General features: G+C 39.1%; 1 protein-coding gene and 1 pseudogene across 1 annotated transcript in view; one reads left to right on the forward strand and one right to left on the reverse strand.

Annotated features, from left to right (window-relative positions):
- The window catches only part of PTPRD (protein tyrosine phosphatase receptor type D), a 3784543-nt gene that overhangs the window by 2370362 nt on the left and 1391270 nt on the right, over window positions 1-22911 (reverse strand). The gene's annotated exons all lie outside the window — the stretch shown is intronic.
- Window positions 8429-9773, forward strand: LOC146866121 (ADP-ribosylation factor-like protein 6-interacting protein 1 pseudogene; annotated as a pseudogene).

Below are 22911 nucleotides of genomic sequence, written 5' to 3' on the forward strand. Positions count from 1 at the left end.
CCCAGTTAAGAGGAAGAAAATAAGTGAATATTTGGTGAGACACAAAGCTGATATGTATCTACTTCAAGAACCTCTTGTTCATAGCAACATTTTTCATCTATAATTATAGAATGGATTAGCAGCTTCATTTCCTTTTTCGTTGTTGATAAGAACAATAGGATTGGCATGTTCTTCTCAAAGAAAATCCAGCTCCAAATGTTAAATAAAAATGTTTATATTGATAATAGATTTTTGTAAGTAGGTATTAAATTAGATACCTTTATTGCTCATTTAGTTAAATTATAGGGACCTATGGCAGAAGGCACATTTTTGAGAGAAATTACTACATCTGAAATTGTTCAACTATAATGGTTTCTCCTATATTCGGAGGAGGTTTAATCTTACATGAGACATTTTAGGCATGTCGTCTTATACTACACCAAGACCCTTTTCTTTATTTAGAACCTTTTTTAAAACACACAAACCGTGTTTATTATTGCAAATTAACTTTCCTACATGTTGGAAAGTCATTTTTTTTGCTCTGATCACCCCCATTTTTTGACTGGTACTGGTGGTTACTGACTCTGAAAGTGCCCTGGGCTCTGCTAACCAGGCCTAGAGCCAGTGCTCTGTCCTTAAAAGGTATAAGGCAATTGGTATGATTCTAATTGGCCAAAACAAACTACCTGTAAGTCCCTAGTATATGGTAGGGACTATAGGATTAGAGACGCCAGTGAACATAATGTGTTAACTGTGAAATTAAAAGTAATTCCAAAGTCTTAAACTGCTGTTTCATTACATATAGTTCACATTTATGGTCTGCCCTAGGTGCCCCAAGGATAGGTTACATGGTTATAAAAGCAGGGACAATATAAAAGAAGTTTTACATGACCTTGTAGGGAAGATCAGCTAAAGTTGTTTTACCCCATTGTATTTGCTGCTAGGCTAACTTGGGAAGGATTTATTAAACTTTAATAAAGTCAATCTTTTGATTGGAGTTAACTAGCAACAAGATTCAAAGTATCACAATAGTAGTTACAATAAATCCAACAACTTGCGAAGGTCGGACTTATTATAACAATTACAGGAAAGTAACATAATATTCTGAAGTTACCTAAAACAGCCCTTTAGCAGCCTCTTCTGATTGGGAAGCCTTTGACAGCCTCAGCCAAGCTGCTCCCTGAGTAGGTGTGAAGAGGCCTGGGGCTGAATTATTACAGCCATTTGGTAGGAGGAGATTTGCTTCCTGGAGAAGCCAGGCAGAGGAAGGAGTCTGGGGAGATAAGATGGACTTCTAAGGCAGGAAAACAGATCTCACAGGACCCAAGCCACCCACACTTCCCTGATCCCCAGCCATATCAGAGCCCCCTAATTAGACTAGGAGAGGGGCTGGAAGGGGAATATAGTGAACTGTTAGCCACACCTGTGGGTTGGGTTATCCAAACACACTCTAGAAGGAGAGAAGTTCTCCATTTTTATTTTTGAAGAACAGTGCATTCTGGATCAAAAACATGCCATACTTCATGTGATCATAGCAGAGAGAGGCAACTTTACCATGTTGATATGGGATACCTGCAGAAGTCACTCATATCCATGCCTGAAACATCTGAAGAAGAAGTACCATTCTGCTGAACCCTTGGACTGCATCACAGAGGGCTTGCACTCAGAAGGACTACGCCTGCTGCAGTCTCAAGGTTCCACAAAAGAAGCACTGTACCTGATTCAGTGAAAAAGAGCGGACTCCCTGATCAGCAACAGTTTGAAAAGTGCTGGAAGAAGCCATCTGCAACATCCAAAGAAAGCTGACCAGCTATGATTGGATTTTTCTGGACTGACCAGGTGCATTGTGGGAGATTGAGTTCCAGACTCCAAGAGGCAAGTTAGAGCTTTTGAACCCTTGCCGGGTGATGCTGGGCACTTTTGAAAACAAAGGAAACCCCTCAGAAGAAGTTCTGGAAGTTCGGAAATATTTGCGAGTGGGGCTTTAGGATTGTTGGCTCTAAAATGCACTTTTTTAAAAAATTTAAGCTTTCAATTCATAACTTCAGTTCCCTACATTGGATTTTTACTGTGTTGGTGTCCGTTTAAAGATAAACATATTGTCTATGTTTATCAATTGGGGTTGGATTTTTACTGTGTTGTATCTTTTACTTATTTACTGTTTTGGTGATATGAAATGCTTTACACACCTGTCTTAAGTTAAGCCTAGCTGCTTGTCTGCAAAGCTCCCAATGGATTGAGCAAGGATTTATTTAATGAGACTTGACTGGACCTTATTAGTGATTGAGGTTTTATTACTAGCTGAATATGCATACCTCCACCTACTAATAACCCCCTTTCCTACACTACCCTCAAAGAGTTAACGTTTCCTCAAAATTAATCAGTACGTGTAAATATTCATAATGCTTAAATTTGGTTAATTTGTGTATCTCATCTTAGAAGGATAATGAACAAGGATAATATCCTTAATGAAAATAAAATAAATGCATATTCATAATAAAAAATGAGGGCTACTTTAACCCCTTCAGCGCGGTGGGAATTCCCCCGCGGTGCTGAAGGGTTCGAGCGCGGGCGGGGCCATGACGGAACGGTTCCGTCATGAGCACAGCGCAACCGATGCTCATGACGGAACCGTTCCGTCATGGGCATGGAAGGGGTTAATGCTACCAGACTTGAACTATTACTTGCTAATTATCAACAAATTATAATAGAAAAACCATTTTTGAATTTTGTTACTGGGTCTGCATATACAACTACTAATGGTTTTTGGTCCAAAGTACCAGAGTGTAATGCAATAGGCAATTAAAGTTATGATTGAGGAATGTTGGATTTAGGGTTGAAATTCTAAATTGTGGTTCCCATAATTCAACATTAGGAATTGTGAATATATGTGATTTCTTCTTTTGTTCATATAATGTTGTTTAGAGTTTGGCGGGAAGTGAAAAAGTAAGGAGATCACAAAATATGTTTGAATAGCACTATGTCAATTATCAAATTATTACAAAAGCACATTTGTCAAGGTAGTAATCTGTGTCAAGAATGTCTGTGCATATTATTTGTTTGGCATCTTTGGTGATGATGTGTTCTTTTTTTCGTACAACATTGCTTTTATGCTACAATTTTTTAATGTGAATTTGTGTTGTATTGTGGTGGTTGTGTTGCATTTTGTTTTGTTTGTTTTATGATGCACCCTGTAAACTGTTAATAGTGTTTCTTGCTTGATGTGATCATGTTGTGTTCTGTTGTTTACTTAGGAATATCAACAAATCCAAAAACCATGTGCCCAACCATTTTAAACACATTTACACCTTTTGATTTAGGAAAAGAGACTCAAAGGAAGGGGAACACCATCCTTGAAGGTAGAAGGCTGGAATTCTGAATGATGAGTATATTACTATTTCACTCCTAAAAAGAGGATTCCTTGATCCTCTCTGTCTCACGTCACATGTTTTTTACCGCTACCCAGCTCCAGTGGTGTGTTGTATATGCCCACCCAAATCTTCCCAACAGGAGCAGCAGATCAACTGGATTGCCAGTAGTACTGCTTGCATTGGGTCTGTGGACATGCAAGAGAGGCAGCTGTCATAATTGTAGACTGTCCTCACCAAATTCCACTGTTTTGCTTAAATCTCTTGAATCTCAAGCAAGACATGGAAGCTGTGAAAGCATCCACTTTCCTCTGAGTGAAGAGCAACCTTTGAGATGCAAAAGCAGAGAATAACATGTCTGCAATAGAAATAATATATTTTCATAAGAATATGACTACTATTACTACTACTACTACTACTACTGCTACTGCTACTACCACTGCTACTAATAATAATACTAATAATATTCACCACAATAATAATATTAATTATGATGATGATAATAATACTCATAATCGTAATAATGATCATAATAAATCTTCTTGCTTTTTTCCAAACTGGTCCTCAGTCTGACACTAATACCAATTCTGAAATGTATGGTTTGTTTTGCTGCATGCAATGTTTTCCATACCTTTGCTTGTTGTGCCTTACTATTAACTAACTTTGGCAAAACAAATGCATTCAGTAATGTTCAGTTGTTTGCACTTCAAAAAAAGGGTCTGCAAACCCCAGCTATGTGCATGAAACAAGTAAATAAAAGTAATACATTACAACATGAAAAATTAGTTTAGACAATGCAATCTTTTTTTTCAGCTGAGTGTACAGTATCCAATTTGCCACAGCACCATGTTGGACACTACTTCACAGTTTAAACTAATTCAGCATTAAATACCTCATTTAGGCAATGAAACTACCTGTCTCATTGAAGTTATGGCCTAAGGGATGCCCTCTTGTGCCAAACCAGAAGACATACTCAATGACACTTCAGTAACAATAACATAGAAAATCAAAATCAATATGCCCTGTGCGTACACCCACACACAGTTCATCAAACTGCATGAAACACATAACTTTCTTTTAAGACTCTTGCCATCACTTAACACTGCAATACACGATAGCGACAAATAACCAGAAAAACACACTTCATTATGACAGCTATTTGAAACATGTTTAGGGAAACAGATGGTGCTTTAGTTACTTTTGTAAATATTATTTCACAAGCTCTGTCACTTGGGAATATAGCATTAAAACATTTTTGCAAATGAAAGGTGAAATATATGATAGAAAAATATCAGAATATATGTTTTTGTAGAACATATATTTATCTTAATTAAAAAAGCCGATGTCCAGGGACAACATGAGACATGTAACTTTTATATGGAATTAATACAGCACAATACTTGAGTATTGTGTTAAATTTCAAACTTTCAGCTGGACACTTCAGAACTTGCTAGGACTTTTTTGGCATATCGTTGTTGGTTATCTAATTTTATTAACCATCCTATTTCTTAAGCAATATGCTTTATGCACTTTGCAAAAATACTTGAAACTCTTTAGGGCGTGAAGTTAGCAATTTGCATATATGATTATTTTGTGTGGTCTTTGAATCAGATCAACAATTGTGGTGTTATTTCTACATAAATATGGGGAGTGGATGAATTAAGTAGGCAGATTTCTTTCAGTTGTATTTCAATTAGTTGGATGTACTAGCTCAATTATGGAAAGAGATGTGTTAATAGTATTTGAATTTGTGAGAGCCAAAATCAATTGTTAATTGATTTACATAGTGGAAAATTTGAAGTGTTTGATGTTTCCAGCATATTGCATCATATACACATTTCATTATTAGCAGTGGGATTTAAATAAATATTAGTCTGCACAACAAACTTAAATACCTTAGAAAGTGTTTACTGTTGAAAAGTCATACACTGCATGCATTAGCTGTTTATAGGCTATGCTAAACTTATGGGTAAATTCAGACACTGTCAATTCAAAACTGTTGACAAGGTCTAGCTGCTGGTTGTTTGTTAGCTTCTGGGCTGCAAGAGGGCAAGACCATGGAGAAAGGGGACACGGAATCTGTTGAGAGAATGCTGTAGTATGATGCTGGGAAGACAAAGAATGTCCTCATTTAACAACTGCTTAGACTCATCTTGCTCCTCTGTGCACATGTGTAGTACACCTGCTGCTCCTCAAATCCACTCTATTGCCGGTTAGATTACTTCAACTCTAGTTGGGAGGTAAACATTAGATGTTAACTACCCTGGTGGTCAATGGCTGGATTAAGCAGCATGAATCTGAATTCAGTTGTGAGCACCTTAAGCACTGCATGCAGTGAGCTAGAGTGGGATCTGCAGATTAAAAGGGATATTGAAAAAAGCTTGCATAAAGCTTTCTTTTACAACTTTGGGATTGGTAATTGTCTATTTGAGGAATCAATTCCATCACACCTATAGCAAAGAGAAGAACTCAATTTACATGTAAGATTTTTAATTTCTTTATGTCCATTGTAATAAGCAGTTTGTCAAAAGCAAAGGGATGCTACATCACCAGGCGCCTAATTACGAGTCTGGCGGTCCACGCCAGACTCGTAGAGGTGTGGCTGTGGCGGTCTACTGATCACCCTCTTACAATAAGGCAATCAGACCACCATTGCCCCACCGTAGCCACCAGGGAACCGCTGTTCCCTGGTGGTGTTATGGCGGTCAGGAGGCGGTAATATGCTTGGCGGGACAACTACGATCCCGCCAAGCAAATTACAAGTTTCCTCTCCGCTATGGAGGAAACAAAGGGGGCCTTACAGGGCCCCCTTGTGCTTCTGCACCATGTGGATGCAAACAAGGGGGCACAACATGTGCCCCTCTATGTGCATGCACACCAGTTCTTGCGATGCATGGACTTACCAGTCCATGCCGTGCAGGAACTCTTTTTGGAGTTCCCATTGCGATGCCCATTTTCAAAAACTTGCCAGACATGAGGAAACTCAGAATCTGCTGGGTGGACTGACCATGGCCTTGGCTGTGTGACGGCGGGGCGGACCCAGTGCCGCACCACCAAAGTCGTAACCAGGCCCCTAATGTCTGCTTGTTAGAGGTTAATAAATAATGCATTCAAAATTAGCAACCAAACTTATCTTGGCCCCTTTATTTTAAACATAAAGATTTTTGTACATGACATTTTTGTGCCTGCTGGTTTTTAAGACAAAGTGAAGTATGCAAAATAAATTACAATACATTTAAAAGAGGCATGACAAATTTATTGAGACCACATTCTGTTAAAGAAAAGAATATCTTAGTAAGTTATAAATATTGTATATGCTATGTGGTAAGATCGACAAGCATTGTATCACAAGTGCTTAAACCAGTATTGGCTAGCAGTATTAAGACATGCTACAGCTTGTCCCTTCCAATGAATAAAGTTACCTATTTGATGATCCTAATAAACATCCTAAAATCAATGGTGGGTCTTGATCTGTCTACACATTTTGTACTAATAATTAGCAACAAAGATTTTTTGTGGTCCCAACAGCAATACTACCTAGTATCTAAAGATTTGAATTTGCAGCTTGTGTTTAAGCTTGAGGATATTAAACTTAAAAAGCCACATTCTGACACCAAAGAGTGCCAGATCATGGGTACTTGTATCAGTGATTGGGCCTAATGTGCAATTAGTTCAAATGTCTTTAATATGTTTTATTATATCCTGTATCAGCTTTGTAGATGCACCTCATTAACAATGTAATTTGCAAATGAAATTCTCTAGGTAACTACATGTAGACTTTTAAGACGAAATACAATTGTGCAAGATACTTCTGCTGTAATGACATTTGTTCTTTTCCTTTTCTAAGCTTTTGGGTTTTCTTTATTTTTTGTGCTTTTATAATCCAGTACATCCTCATACAATGTGCTCTAATCCTCTACCAAATCTATAAAGAACAGGAACACATTTGTAATTTTTTTATGCATTCGCTTTCGAGTAGATCATGTGGAATAAACTAAATTAGACTTATTGGTAGCTTCCTCTGAGAATATCTGCACATCTACAACACTGCAGAGAAGCAATTGTAGTGAATGATGTCCTATTGTGAATTACTTAATTACGTGTATTACATGATATGGGAAGAGTCATGGAATAATTACAATGCATTTAACAAAACCATATTTAAAGCTGCATGTGATTCTGTCACAATTATCCTTCTATTACTAGGATGATTAGTTGTTAAATATTAAGATTATGTTATGCAGTTTTTACCCTCCTTTTCAATGCGGTCCTTCTAATGGCAATACAGCACTATATAAACCTTTGCAAACTCAACTTAACAAACATAACTTGTCAGATGGACATTTACCCTCCCAAGAATTAAAAAAAAACGAATTCAAGTTTTTACAGAGAATGACCCTAAAATGGTTTCCCATTAAGACAAAATTCAACAACCTTGTCTATTGGAAATATGACCCTTCATGAAACTTTTAATAATGAATAAATTAGGTTTTGTGATCAATGAAAGCTTTACTATCTCTGTGCTCACAGATGTTTAAATATATTTGTTGATAAGCTCAAGGTCACATGGTAGAACGGTGCATGAACTGACAACCATAATGAAGATATACCTGAATTCTAAATTGAATTTTATTTGTAAGTAAAACAAAGATTAACTTTTGCAGGATTCAAATTAGTCACTGAAAAATATTACTTGCACAGAATTTTCCAATTTGTAAATACTAGTAGACTCCTAAACCGGCCATTTGGTGAATGATGTCGTAATAGATCTCATAACCCCCGATTAGATCATAAAACAAACAAACATTCATCTAGAACGTTCATTGTTGGAGACTGTTAGAGATGCATATCTGTGCAAAGAGAACTGTCTCAGTTCTCTACACTGAATGGCAACTTTACCTTCCCTTCAGGTTCCTTAGGTTGGCGCCTATAGAAAATTAATGGGAGTAGGGAGAGGTTGTTGCTAGAATCTTTTAAGTGGAAAAAAACATGATTGAGAGTTTTGAACTGTAATGCATTATGTGCTTTTATCGACCAGTTGGGAATTATATACAAAGGGGACAGCTTACAGAAGTTAGCATATGTTCCTTCTAAAACAAAATCTCTCATCCTCTCGGACCATCAGCGTAACCAAGATCATAGCAGAGGGAGATAACCGTAGCAGCAACATGCTGGCCGCAGAAACAGCCAGTCTCGAGGGCAGCTTCAAGCCTGGGGAGAGGTGATCCTGATTTACGATAGAATTCTTCCATGGGAAAAACCTTGGTTTCCAGATGCTCTGGTTGGCACACTTTCTTCTATTTTCTTGATTATTTACTACTTGGACCCATCAGTTCTGTCAGGAGTTTCATCCTTTGTAATGTTGCTGTGTTTGGCACATTACCTTGTCCCAACTCTTGCTTCTAAAATTTTTGGCTCAAATCAGTGGACAACTGAACAGCAGCAAAGATTCCATGAGATCTGTTGTACTCTTGTTAAAACACGAGAAGAATTGTTGGTTGGTGGAAACATCTTTTCTCTTTGAAAGAGGAAAAGCCTAAAATGTACTTCGTGACTATGGGGCATATGTATCAAAAACCGTATTTGCAATTCTCAAATAGCGATTTTTTGAGAATCGCTATTTGAGAATTGCAAAACGGGATGTATTTAAAAAATCGCACATATTTTGCGAATTCTTAATATTCCTTAATAGCAATTAGCAAATTGCGAAATCGCAATTAAGGAATACCTTCCCATTCATTCCTATGGGCCAGGAATGAATGGGAAGTCATTCTCAAATTGCGATTCGCAATTTGCTAATCGCAAATTCAGAATAATTTTAAAGGTGCAAGGGTGTCATGATGACACCTTGATGCACCCCTGAAATGAGCATGTGCGCGCATATGGTGCACATACATGCCATAAGGGCATGAATATGCGCCACATGGCACCTAGAAAAATGCCAAAAAGTGCATTTTTGAAAGAATTCGTAAAATACCACCAACTTGAAATTGGTGGTAATTTGCCATTTCTTAAGGAGAAATCGCACAACTTGGGTGCTTGTTACATAGCATTTAAGGAATCGCAATTTGCGATTCCTTAAATGCTTACGCAAAATTAAGGAATCGCAAAATTAGCGATTCCTTATTTGTGCGATGCGAAAACGGCTCATACATCGCGTTTTGCGATTTTGTATTCACAAACGCTGTTTTCTTGCGAATCGCAGCGTTTGCGCATACAAAATCACTTGATACATATGCCCCCAAGATCAGTACTCTGGCTGCAGTTGCATGGTTAGGACAGCAAGTCCACAACCTCCTCCTTAAATACATTATTGTGACCTTCTAACTGCTGCTTCCTGGGCTAAACCAACACGGACTTATCACAAAGTATATTGGCATGCGTAAAATGGAGCTCAACAAGCAAAAGGAGAAGAAAAACGAATGAAGCAATCATTGAAAGGAAAAATGTGATTTCCAAGGGAACAGCAGTCTGCATCATTCTTCACTGATGTCTTTTTATTTATATATGTTTTGTTGTTTGTTAATGTAAACGTTTGAATGGCACTGACCTTGTGTGGAAATGCAAGTAATGCATAGTGTACTAATCAGCTGGTTTTTAAACCTACTGTTTTAGAGACCACTGATGTAGTCACTGAAATGTGTTGCATGTGAACTTGTGGTTTTCTGTGTGTGATCCTGTATTGCAAAACGTGAGGCAAATGCTGCCACCTACTTTGTAACTATGCCCGCCTACCTTTGTATCTCTTTCTTAGCACCACCCAACCACACTTAAATTATGTTTCACTTTCTTTAAATCTGTCTTGAATTTTGGCTTGTCAGGTAAATAATTGTCTCTTGGAAACCCAATCTTTAATCCAATTGGTTGCACACTTGCTGATGCACACTAGGCATAAACGGATTTGCATGCATTGCCCTCACATTAAAGATTCTATAGATGGTTCCAGGCATAATGTGTAGACTGCAAGTGCTGCCATTCATATGTATTTAGACAATTACATTTAGTGAATGCAAGCAATTTTCGGACATCTTTGATTTGAAAATTAGCTTAGCATTTCTTCTAACCATTCTTTAAGGTCAATAATCTTTACAAGAAACAATGATGGTCTCTTATTGTATTATTGTAAGGAAATGGGTTCTGCCCATCAAATCTACCATGTTTTCTGCTTTTTGACCACCTGGTATGTGACTTTTTTGTTACTGTGGGTGAGCCTTAAAACCTGTGACTCACCCATGAAAAACTCATGATAAATGGACTGTACATGTCTAATGACAGTGTCTGCTTTTTAAGATAAGGCCGCTGTAGGGCAACAAGGGTAAGAGGCACTTGGAGGTGTACACGTGACCATGTGCACACAAGAGTGCAAGCAAGTGATTACTTTGTGTGGAAGACTCCTGTTGTGCACAGCCCAGGAACTGCGCATAGGTAGCCTGGCACAGAAGGGACTCTGCAGGGTTGGGTATTGACCTGGGAGAGGCCATATAATGTTGGTGTACACTTATAGGGAAAGTCAGTGCAGTTTACTGTCTTGTCTGCAGTGATACTCCACTATACTGGTATTCTCCTTGGTCTACAGACACCAGAGTTGTACCAATTTACAGTGTTACCTGTACGAAAAGAACAATTCTGCAAATTTTAAAGACATATCTGTTCAACTTATGGGTCATCCAAGAATATCATATTTCTCTGGCTCAGCTCAGAAAAAGAGCCCAGGCCTTTTGCCACCCTTGATGCCCTGGGGGCTTTTTTGTTTTGGCCATGTTTCTCTCCTTGAGGTGGTCCCAGGACGATGGAGTCACCATCAACGAAGCACTGTGGAGCTGCAGGAGCAGCGCAGCCTCACCTCAAATAGATTTTAGGAGTCCCTACACTAAATTGGGTGAGACTCTAAAAGAATAATCTGCCAGGATTATCCCGGCATCTTCAAGCACTCACCAGGTTGGAGAATGTGCTCTACAGCTGGGAGTGATGAGCGCTTTAGGGGCAAAATCTATGGCTGCAGTATCAGGTGGTCAACAGCAGTTTTCGTGTTGCGCAAACACCCTCTAGGTTTGAAAGGTTGTAATTGCACATGTTGTGATTATAAATGTAATACCCTTTAGAGCTTTGTTTAAATTGCAGTATTTATGCCAAGTGTTATTATGTCGGTATGCTGCAAACACCCTCTACGGGTGAAAGGTTGTAACTGCAGAAGTGGTGATTATACAGATGATGCACTCCAGAGGCTATGTTTGTTTAAGGTTCCTATTTAATGGCACCAGGGCATACTGCTTAACACCCTTTAGGTGTGAAGGTTTATAACTGCACCAGTTTTGTAATTATAAATGTAATGCCCTTTAAGGGCTATGTTTTAATTGTGATATTCATGCTCAAAGCTATGCTGAGTACACAAATCACCCAGACATGCATAGACATTTTCTCTTGTGAATGTTTTAATGAAGTAATGACACTGACAACCCCTCATGTTCAAAATATACATGCTTTATTTACAATATTGAGTGCATTTTTTGATATTTTTGCATATGAATATAAGTTAATGTTTTTGACATGTGATTTGTGGATCTAGGTCTCCCTTTGGGAGGGGTCGGAGTGATTAGGAAATGTCATCAAGATGTATTCCATCCGCTTATGTATATCTGTAAATTGCTGCATAGTATTGAGTAGTGTGTGTGTCTAATAAATGTGCTTTTTCATTTTTCAAAACAAAAAGCACAGACTGGACAATCATTTATTGAGTGTTATTATTGTGTATTTGTTAATGGTGATTACTAGCCCACACCCCCCCCCCCCTGAGTAGGCATTGGAATGATCCGCTTCACTACCCTGAGAGAGTCAGGTGCTACAATGAGGCGTTTGGTTTCCAGTGGAGGACAAATGCGGACCCATTACTTGTGTAGGCCACACAATTAATGACCCATTTTCTTACAAGAGTCAATTAATTAATTTATTGGGCCTAATTTAAGCTACAATGATTTGCTTCATAGAGAAACTGTGTCAGCTATGGAAGTAAGATTTGCTTCAGCAGTTAACAAAAGAACACTGATTTCTGACATTTTCTCTAAATGGGTTTAAGCTTTCCATTTATGCTTTCCATTTAGTGAAGGTAATTTAGAGACTTTCCAATTCTGCTCTACAAAGAAACAGGTCTTAGAAATTATTTAGTAACATCATTTACAGTTCCACTTTACATTTATAATGCCAAGTTGTTTTTAGGTTAATGGAACATTATGAATGCATGTGCACTCAGAGGGCACAGTAGGTAACTGTCATTTTAGGGTCAGATGAGGTGAAAGGAGCTTTGTGTTTTCAATTATACATTCTGCTGTGAGCACAATGAAGTAAAACTAGAAAGCATCAAAGCAGGTGGTTAGGGGAAACATGACAATCTCAACGGATTTTGACTAGGGGTGTGCGAACTCAGAGTAATTTTAGTAAGTAAAAAATGTCTGCAAAGTTACATGAAATTAAGCAAAAATATGCACGAATATGCAAAAAGCAAAACAAGTATTTGGAACTAAAAATATAAATAGCTAAAAAAATACCAATCCTGCAAACAGCAGCTGCTCGTGCTCTGATTATTCACATTGCTCCCTTGAACTTGTGCTAAATTTTGCCACAAATGGTGCATAATTATGCAATGTGGCATAAATGATAGGGTAATTTCACCTAAAAAGCGTAACACAAAATTACTAAAATTATGCAAGATTAATAGAAATATTGTGTGGGCTTAATTTTTACCCCATAGGTAAGTTACATTTTTTGGAGCCCCCTCCTTTATTAATGCAGTCCCCTCCTTTATTAATGCATACCATGCTAGAGGTGAAGCAATACACCATAGGGTGTCCTATTTGTTGCTTTTGTGGTGGTGGTGGCTGTGGTGCAACTGCTAGATAGGGGCACGACTGGTGACTGACTGTGTGGCCCATATATGAAAGTAGGTTGACCAGGAGTCATTCGTCACAGTCAGATAGTAAAAAACATGTGTGCCACGTAGCAAGGACAAGACCGAAGTGGTGGTATTCAGGAAAGGCATCTCGCCATGGAACTCCATCTGGTGGCCTTTGGATCTGGGTCCCCAATGCCCAGCTCACAAGTAAGAAACCACAAACAACAAACTGACCATATCCTCACAAGCAAATGCAGTTGCCGCATCCTGCTTCGAAACCCTGAGAATGCAAAAGGAGATATTTAAGTGGCTACCAGACAGCACCAGCAAACGGTCACCCAAGACCTCATCACCAGTAGACTGGGCTACAGAAACACCCTATACACAGGAATAGCCAACCAGCTCACAAGAATATTTCAGACCACCCATAACACCAGCCAGACTTGCCCTCAACTTCCCACGCAGAGCAGACATTACACCTTAACTTAAAGAACTCCACCGGCTCCGGATACAAAAGTGCGCTCACTTCAAACTCCTCACCTACACTCCAAAGCACTCCACAAAACGGGGTCTGCCTATGTGAATATCTGCATTCATATCCAACAACCTTCCAGTCAGCTCTGCTCTACCAAACGTGCACTAGCACACACCGCACGCATACCCAAAAGCATACCGGGGTTGGTCCTTCTTATGCATGTCTCCTAAAGCCTGGATTATCCCCCCTCAACACTTCAGAGCCTCCTCCCCCTTCTTGAGTCACACAAGAAGCTGAAGACTTGCCTCTTTGAGTAAGACCTCCAGGGTTGGCCTCACATAACTACCACAAGCGATTGGATACTCTTGCGGGTGATTAGCACACTAACATAATATAGCATCATGCAACTGGTTGCAATACAGCCTAGCTAATGCATTGAAATATTTTGTTCATTTGACACAAGGCATGAAATGTATGGATGAGGCATTGGCAAGGCAGTCTAAATTTGGAAAAGCTTCCTCAATGTCATAAGAAGTCACAATCTGCAACCTACATAATGTAAAAGTGCTGGATTTGCAAACATTTGTTGGATCTTTGTGAATTCATACCTGCACAATCTTGACATATACCATGAATATGATTTTGGTTGGCTATCTATTAGCATCTGTATTTTAGAAATCCTGGCTTTTGTCATTTTATGCCACAATTCTAATAATCAAATTTGACTCATTCTCTGATAATTTCCTATTTTGTCATTTTTTTGAGAAAATAGAACACACAGATAGATGAGATATCCCAGATTTGTTATTTTCTGCACAGGTAAACATAAGGAAGTTGTACTTTGGGCATTTCTGCAACAACTGCTCACAGTAGCTGCTTGGACTATTCCACACATTGGAACACTGCCAGTCCCATAATGAAAATTCACAAGCTGGCTGTATGACCTTCTCCTCCATATTAATAGGCTGCACCACAATTACTGCTGAAGGGACAGAAGCATGATGTTCTACTGGTAGCAGTGTTAATATTGAAAAAGTCAATGTCAATCTGAATAATGATACATTCATGTATAAAAACAAAATCACATCTTTATTGAAGAATTCATCCTTTGTGAATTTCACTTCAAACCAGGCCTGAGGTCACTGTTTGACAGATTACAGGTGGAGTGACACGTAGCCAGCAGTAAAATGCCCAAACAGGAAATCCCAGATAGATCCAACGGATAGGCCCAGCGACACCACAATGGTCCAAAGAAATTGACCCCAATAAATCATACATGGCTGGAGGGGTGCAGGTATTGCCAAAACACCATAAAGTCAGATGCCACATTAAGTTATAACACTTAGCAAATCAAGACACAGCACACACAGTACACACAGTGATCATGCCGGATATCTGAACACGTTACCCACTGGCCGCATTGTGTCCACGAAAGGTCAAGGCCCACCTGGATTCCTCATCCAATACCTTAATTTATAGCTCCAAAGACAGAGCGACACATTCCTCACCAATAAAGGATTGCCGGGAACATGTTATGGCATTTAATGAACTATATAAAAATTTGTGTTAGACTGATTGTAATTGAGACAGTCTTAATTATGATATATGTCTCGTAATTCACATCTATATGTGTTAAAGAAGGATGGTAAATGTGGTTACGTATTAATACCACAATGAACACAAAATGACAAATGGAAAACATGTTTTATTTGTGCATCTTCCCATGAGGCAGTGTACTTTTTCATCAGGTATTCCTCTGCCTGCTCTAAGAATCACAGCACCTTCATGTCACAGTGCTGATAAAGAAAGTAGACAGAAGTTCAGCCATCAGCTTTTCTGAGAGACAGAAGTTGTAAACGAGCTGAAAACAATGCTTGAGTCAGTATCTTGTAAACAGTATTAAGACAAATCCTGGGGGATGGAATTAAGGGCTGGCTACACTGAGCATTTGAACAATAACAAACACTCCGATGCAGCATTTGGGACTGTAAAAATGCTTCTTTAGATGTACTATTCTCATTTTAGGAGTTAGAAAAGATTTTCCAACTCCTAAAATAGGATTGTGAATGGATACTGATTCGGTATCTGGAAGGGGACATGTTGACATGTTGTAGATTTTCCTTTCAAATACAGAATCAGTATGCTAGTTATTAAAGTTATGGGGTCAAAATCAGGTCACAAAACATTGAAAATTTGCTGAGACCCAAAAGGAGGTGGTAACACATCCTCAAAAGGGAAGGGGCCTCTTTGGGACCACTTCAACTTTGTGAATTATCAAACATTTGCTGGGGAATAGGTAGTGGTCTACAGGATCACTGCCAACTCTAAAAAAAGCTTTTCTTTTTGACACAGCTCAGATTATATTTAGGAAAATTAGCTACATTAAGAAAAATGTTTGGCTTACTTAAAAGAGATCACAAACATGATGGTTTGCTGGCCCCAGCAGGCCACTATCTATGTGATGGCCTCTAATTTGTAGTGAGTCGCAGTTTGCAACTAACTTCATTAATATTCATGTGGGTGGATCAGATTGCAACTCACTATGATCCATAAGTTTAAGAACAGACCTATTTCATACGTTGATTTTTACATTTTTTATTGGTCGCAAAGATACTGATAGCATTTTGTGACTCGTTTTTTTCTACATCTGCCCCCTAAATGCCCAGGCCAAAGGATGAAGAGGGAGTTGCAGTGCTCTGAGGAAGACTGTAGGAAAATGCTTCATCTTTCAAGGCAGGAGATAAAGAGGGAAGATCAAAAGCCTTCCAGATTTCAATAGAAGTTTATCGCCAGTAGAGAACGAGTCAAGAAGGAAACGAAAAGAGTGTAAGCAGCCCAATGAAGGGGAGAGTTTTGAATGAAATCCAATGTTTTCACTGTACAACAGCACTGGGTAAAGAGAAGCTGCTAAATGGAAGATTATATTGCTGTCTCTCTTCTTTTGGTAGACAAAGTGTAGAACTCTCTATAGTCATGCATATTTGGATTGTCTTCAAAAGATCAAAATCTACTATCTACAGAAGACCAAATGGGAAATGGCAGCATTATGTTGAAATCCACCTTATAAAGGAAATAGCAGATGGCAACTGGTCTTGTCCCTGGAATGAGAAAACATGCTTCTCTTAGTCCTTTTCAGACAAACAACACCTACTTGTAATAGATTATAAAACTGATGAGAAGCTATACCAGAAATTTTGATGTGTAGAAATTGGGCAGTTATCTAAATTAAAACCACTATAAAGAGGCTGTGGGCATCCATATAATCAATAGAAAATCCACAATCAATCTAAAGAAAGGACATATTGCCCATCATAGGTAACAGTTTGACATTGCGCATAAAAGATGGACATGTATTGATCTTCTCTCTACATTTTACAATAAAGAGTTTGCATTTCCTTCTGCTGGTTGATCACGCTGACAATTGTATTGAACTGTGGACAAATCAACTTGGATTTCGGAAGCTGAAAGTGATTCAAATTTATTCAAGAACCCGTGATGGTGTCTTCGACTCATTCATCAGTATGTCATGTCATAATATCAGAGTCAGTACGCTAAAAAGAACGCTCAACAACACATGTGAAAAGCGATTGGTGCAGGAAGAAACCAAAATGGTAGGTACCTCTGCTTTACGATATCACTATATACTTGCACTACCACATCTGCCTTAAACATTAACCAATTTATTTATTTTTTGCTCTAAGTCATTTATTTGTAAAGACACCATGTTATAATTGGATTGCTGGCAGGCAACTGTGCTTGGTTGGGTTAAGTTTATAGAACTGAATCTCTGAACACATGAGTAAATGGTCACAGGTAAATTCAAGCTCTGTGGTATATTAGCTCAAAACAGAATATACACATTCCCTGTGACAATATATATAGCAAATGGATCGCAGCAGCTGATTTCCATGGGGTTTGACTCCAGCATCAAAAAAACGGCTGTGGATATACTGATTCTCAACAGAATTAACTCATGTTTGAGCTTCAGCAATTCCGAGCGAAAACTGAACGATGTAATTTCATATTTAATATTTATGGATTTGACAAATGTAACCATTAAGCCCGACTTCTAACTACTAACAATTTAGAAATGATGGAATGTGTGTTATGCTATGTATGCTTAGATTCAAATGAGCAACACATTTAGGGCCTGATTGACAAAGGTAAACTTACACTTTTGTGTAACTACTCTTTTTCGGTATTCACAAAGTATGACTGCTGAGACTCTGCAGTCGGCGAGGAGAATTCTGTACATAAAAAGAGACACAGGACTATTTTTTATGTGAGGAGTTCTCAGCCCCAACCGGAAAGTCTCTGCAGTTGTAGAGTTAATACATTTTTTAGCTTATTTATGAGAGCCCTGCATCACTTTTTCACCATGTAATGTGGTATGTGCGTGACGCAAGGCTCTCATAAAGATTTTGAAGCCACACAAATCCACCCTGCGTGGCTTTGAGCGGCCCTCATAAATCATGAGTAAGACGACGCATCGCAAATCATTGCATCACCTTACTCTGCACCCGGGAGGCGTTTCATGGGTGTTGCACTGGGTTTTGCTGTGCAACGCCCATGGAATTTGACATGGGTCAAATCCGTATGCCTCCCCTTATTTGGCAGAACTAGGAAAAATATATTTATTTCTCCCTGTGTTTTTTCCTCTTTCCACGTGTGCTGCATTTCATAGGCCTATCTTTTTATGTGTGGTACTATTAAATCTTATTTTGTGAATATAGAAAAAGAGTAAACTTACAGAAAAGTGTAAGTTTATCTTTGTGAATCAGGCACTCAGTTTTCTTAGCAGGTTGTTTTAGTCATGTGAGTTTCTCATTGTTCTACATATTTATCTAACACTGTACATTAAAGATTCCATCCAAATAGTTGGCTGGTGGTGTTCGTAAGCAGGGCAGCTATTGGACAAATGGGTTAGGGAGGAGGAATAGAGTAGGAGAAGGGGTGCTGGGAAATGGAGCCTTTGTACTGTTGAGGTGGAAATTCAAAAGTTAGAATGTTTGCGGGCAAAAGTGTGGGATGAGGCGTCACAGGTACCTAAGTATTAAACTAATGCATGCAAGGCATTTGAAGACAGAATAACATATACATGACTACAATTTAAATTATATTTCATGCTTCATAGAATTACTTCTGGAAACACAATAGTTATGTATATAATGGACATGCGAATCTTAGTGGAAATTCTGTTAATTTTTTTAAATTTAAGTTTTAAGGTAGAGACATGAGCAGTGAAGTGAATCGTAGTTAATAAACTCAAGGCGTAAGGATACAACAGATCATACAATAGCAACCTTTGATAGTCGTTCGTACTATGAGACAGAGGGCATGGATACACAATACAATTTCACATCATGCCTTCTTTGGCGGACGACATGACGTGCATAAAGTAGGCCATCATTGCTAGGCTGTTCCTTTTTTATGCATGTCTTAAAAGGCTCCAGGTTTTTTCCATATTTGTGCTATCATTCATGATGGCTGACAGCTTTTCCAAGGAACAGATGATCCATAATTTCCTCAAGTGCCTAGCTACTGCTGGTGAAGACTGAAGTTTCACAGGCATGAGCTATAGTCATCCTAGTCACCAGAGGCAACTGTGTGATTAATTTCCCTAATGATGTTTAAAGAAGTAAAATGTTATCTCCTGGACGACCAGCAAGAGGATGGTGGAATTAAGAGGTAGCTCAACTCTTGTAATTGATTTAATATGGGCTAATATCTCTCCTCAGTAGAATTGGGTATGTGTGGAAGATCACCAGATGTGCATAAAGGTCCTTGGACTAACACATTCCTTCCAATATGGGCCAAAGCCCCCAACCATTGATTTTAGCTGAATTGGGGGATGTGCCACCTTCTTATGATTGTGTTCTATTTTCTTTATGTTGGATGCATATGGGTGAATTCTCCACCTTAGACCATGCATCAAATCAAGTTGCATCTGATACCTCAATGTTCCATTCTTTTCCCAAATTGAGCATAATATTATGTTTCAGGGGGCTGAAAGTGGTTAATGGGTGTGTAGAGCCCCCACATCCCTTTTTTATTTGATTATGCAGAATATAGTCTCTATTTGGGTACTATCTCTTTTTCTTAACCCTCTAACCGTTCTTGAATGGACCCACTTCAATGGCTGAGTTAAACAAAAATTGAGCGCTTCATGAGTTTAAATGATTATATGGAGGGTTCTCTACTTTATACCTCACTATTAGTATGCATATCTCCCAGTAAAGATGATCTGGCATATTTGGATTTTAGGATAGAAAGGAACACACCTTGGGCAAATCTTAAGTCATCATGTCAATGCAACTTGCCAGATTGGTTTTATATAGATTACAGACAGAAAGGAAAAAGACAAGTTAATGCACTTGGCCTTCTTTGGACAGTCAGAAGCCCTTCTCCTGCTGATGCCTCTAACTTCTAGTTGTCCACCATTCCATGCTGGATTGCTGGTTTTGCCATTCTCCCTGCACATCCTCTCTCTGTGGGGTTTCCGTCGCCTCAGCAAGTGGCTCAGGGTTTGATGTGTTCAAGATTTCCTTTGCCTCACTGACCTATTTAACTGAACATTATCTATTGTGTTTTAACTGATCGTTGCTTGTTGTTAAAGATGAAAGACAGTAAGCATGGAGGATCTGAAGAGTTCTGCTCACCTCACACTCTGTCAACGTTCTACTGTGAGCTTCCCACCAACATTCTCAATTCCAAAGGTAAGGAACAAGGGAGAGGGAGGGAAAGGAGTATACCATTGGGTAAGTTGCAACAATACTATCATAAAAATATACTATTACAGAGAATACTTTATAGATAAATGTGACTTAGTGGAACGAGGAAAGCTAAGACCAACTGATACAGACATCCAGATAACATAGAATGATCAACACATTTTGTGATCTGATTGCCAACCAGGAGGTCGGCGGATTCTGGATTCTCTATTACTTTGTGTTACAGGAAAGGTTTTAGGAGTATCTTCCGGAATGCCCCTTTCCGGGATGAAGGCTTCAGGGAACAGGATAAGTTATCCATACTCTAGGTACCACCATTTTCTAGTACCACAACATTTTGTTTAACCCTTTTTATTCTTTCTGGTTTGGAGAAAGATGCAAAACTGTTGTTAGAGTTGTGGGGACATTTGATTACTACCCATTGTCCTTCCTTCCTCTCATGTGTGACCGCTCCCCATTTATTGTCATACCATCATTTATATTTCTTTTGATAGTGCTTCACTTTCTCTATGACAATCTCTCATTCAATCCATACAGGATTTCCCCCAGTAAGCCAGTTAGGCGTTCACTTAGAGCCAGGGTTCCTCCCCTCAAGGGACACAAAAAGAGATATGCCAAACATAGCATTGGGATTGGTATGATATGACCATAACATCTTCCTGATTGTCTTATCAATTTGTTCTCCTGTAGTTTGAGCCAACTCTATGGTCTCTTTAATCATTCTGTTGGCCCTTTCCTCTAGACCATTTGCGTTAGGGCAATAAATGGGGAGTTCTTATGAGGCTGATGGACAGATTTTTTACAAAAAACATAATTTCATCAGGCGTAAACTGTACACCATTGTCAGGTACAATGGCACTTGGTATACCTTCCTTAAAGAAGGTATCAGATAGAAATTCAATTAAGGTGGCCATATTACTATTATTCACAAATTTGGTGGTGATACAATAAGAATGGCAATCCACCATTACAAACATATACCTATTAGCCACAATATGCAATCTCATTGGTACAATTATGTACAGACACAACTTGTCTCATGGTTTGTTTGGAACCTCTACTGGAAGCAGGGAAATATTCCTAGTGAGTTTGGTCTCATCCCTTGCACAGCACGCTAGACAGTCTTTCACTTTTGCCTCCACCATGGAGTCCATGTAAGGGAATCAATACTCACTCCGGATTTTGTTCTTGGTCATGCTCCTCCCTATATGTCACTCATGGGCAATTTCAATTATGCGGTCATGGATTTTACAAGGGGGTACAGTCTTGTTGGACATTATTACCTTATTATCAATGACAGATAGCTCATCTCTCACATTCCAGTAGGGTTGGAGATGGTCAGGCAACTCATTACACTTGTTAGGCCTTCCTTTAGTGATCTTTTCTTTGACAGCAATAAGTGTCTCATCATTCTTATCACATTGTTCTCATCCTTCTTTGTAAATAGCTGGGATGCCTTTGGACAAAATTGATTCTCCAGTGGAGTTTTCAGGAGAAACCATCCTTTCAACAGGTAAATGGAACAAGCAATCAGCTACTTGGTCTCTTGTTCTTGGGACATACACTATACTGAAATTGTACCCTTGCAAGCCCAAAACCCATTTGGAAATACGAGGAGTGTTTTTTCTATGTTTTTAGTAGAGAATATGGGAATCAGAGGCTTGTCGTCTGTTCTTAAAACAAATGGTATTCCCCACAAATAAAACTTGAAATGGTTTGTAGCCCAGAAACATGCCAAAGCTTCCTTTTCTATAGTTGAGTAATTGTATTCTGCCTCCTTGAGAGTCCTAGAAGTGAAGGCAGTTACCCTATCTTTACCTCCTGATATTTGAGTAAGTGACGCACCCAACCCTTTCATAATAGCATCAGTAGGCAGATTAGTTTTTGCCTGTCGACCATTCCCAAACTAGGTGCATTGATGATAGCTTCGAAATCAGCCTGACACTGTTCTGTCACTAAAATGTGACAGTTTTCTTTAGGGGTGGGCGGAATTTGCGAAAGCGACTTTCGCAAATTATCGCGAAAATGTTACAAATCTCTGCAAACACGCGGAAATATCGCGAAGATGCGGAAGTATTTTTTCCCGCCCGTTTGCGGTATTTTCTGCGTGGTCGTGGCTCGCTAAATTACCCATGCGGTTGTTCGTGGGCGCGGCCATCTTGTTTTCACTCTTCTCGCAGTTCATGATCACGAGAAGAAAGACGTGATCGCGCGACGCATGACGTTACTGCGGGCGCGAACTGTCGCGAGACAGCGCAAATGGCTACCAACAATCCAACATCTCATGGAGAACGCGACCGGCTCGGGAAAACTTGTCGGCGAACGCGGGGATTCAGGTAAGGCGATCGCGCATGCGCGAGAATGTATTATTTTACAGCGCGAGCAAGAAAGAAATTATCGCTAAGCTGCGGAATGCGGAAATTGTGACATTTTCGCGCTCTCCGCGGAACGCGAAAATGTCAAATTATCGCA

The sequence above is a fragment of the Triturus cristatus genome, chromosome 2_1 (assembly GCF_964204655.1).
Source record: "Triturus cristatus chromosome 2_1, aTriCri1.1, whole genome shotgun sequence".
NCBI classification, from domain to species: Eukaryota; Metazoa; Chordata; class Amphibia; order Caudata; family Salamandridae; genus Triturus; species Triturus cristatus.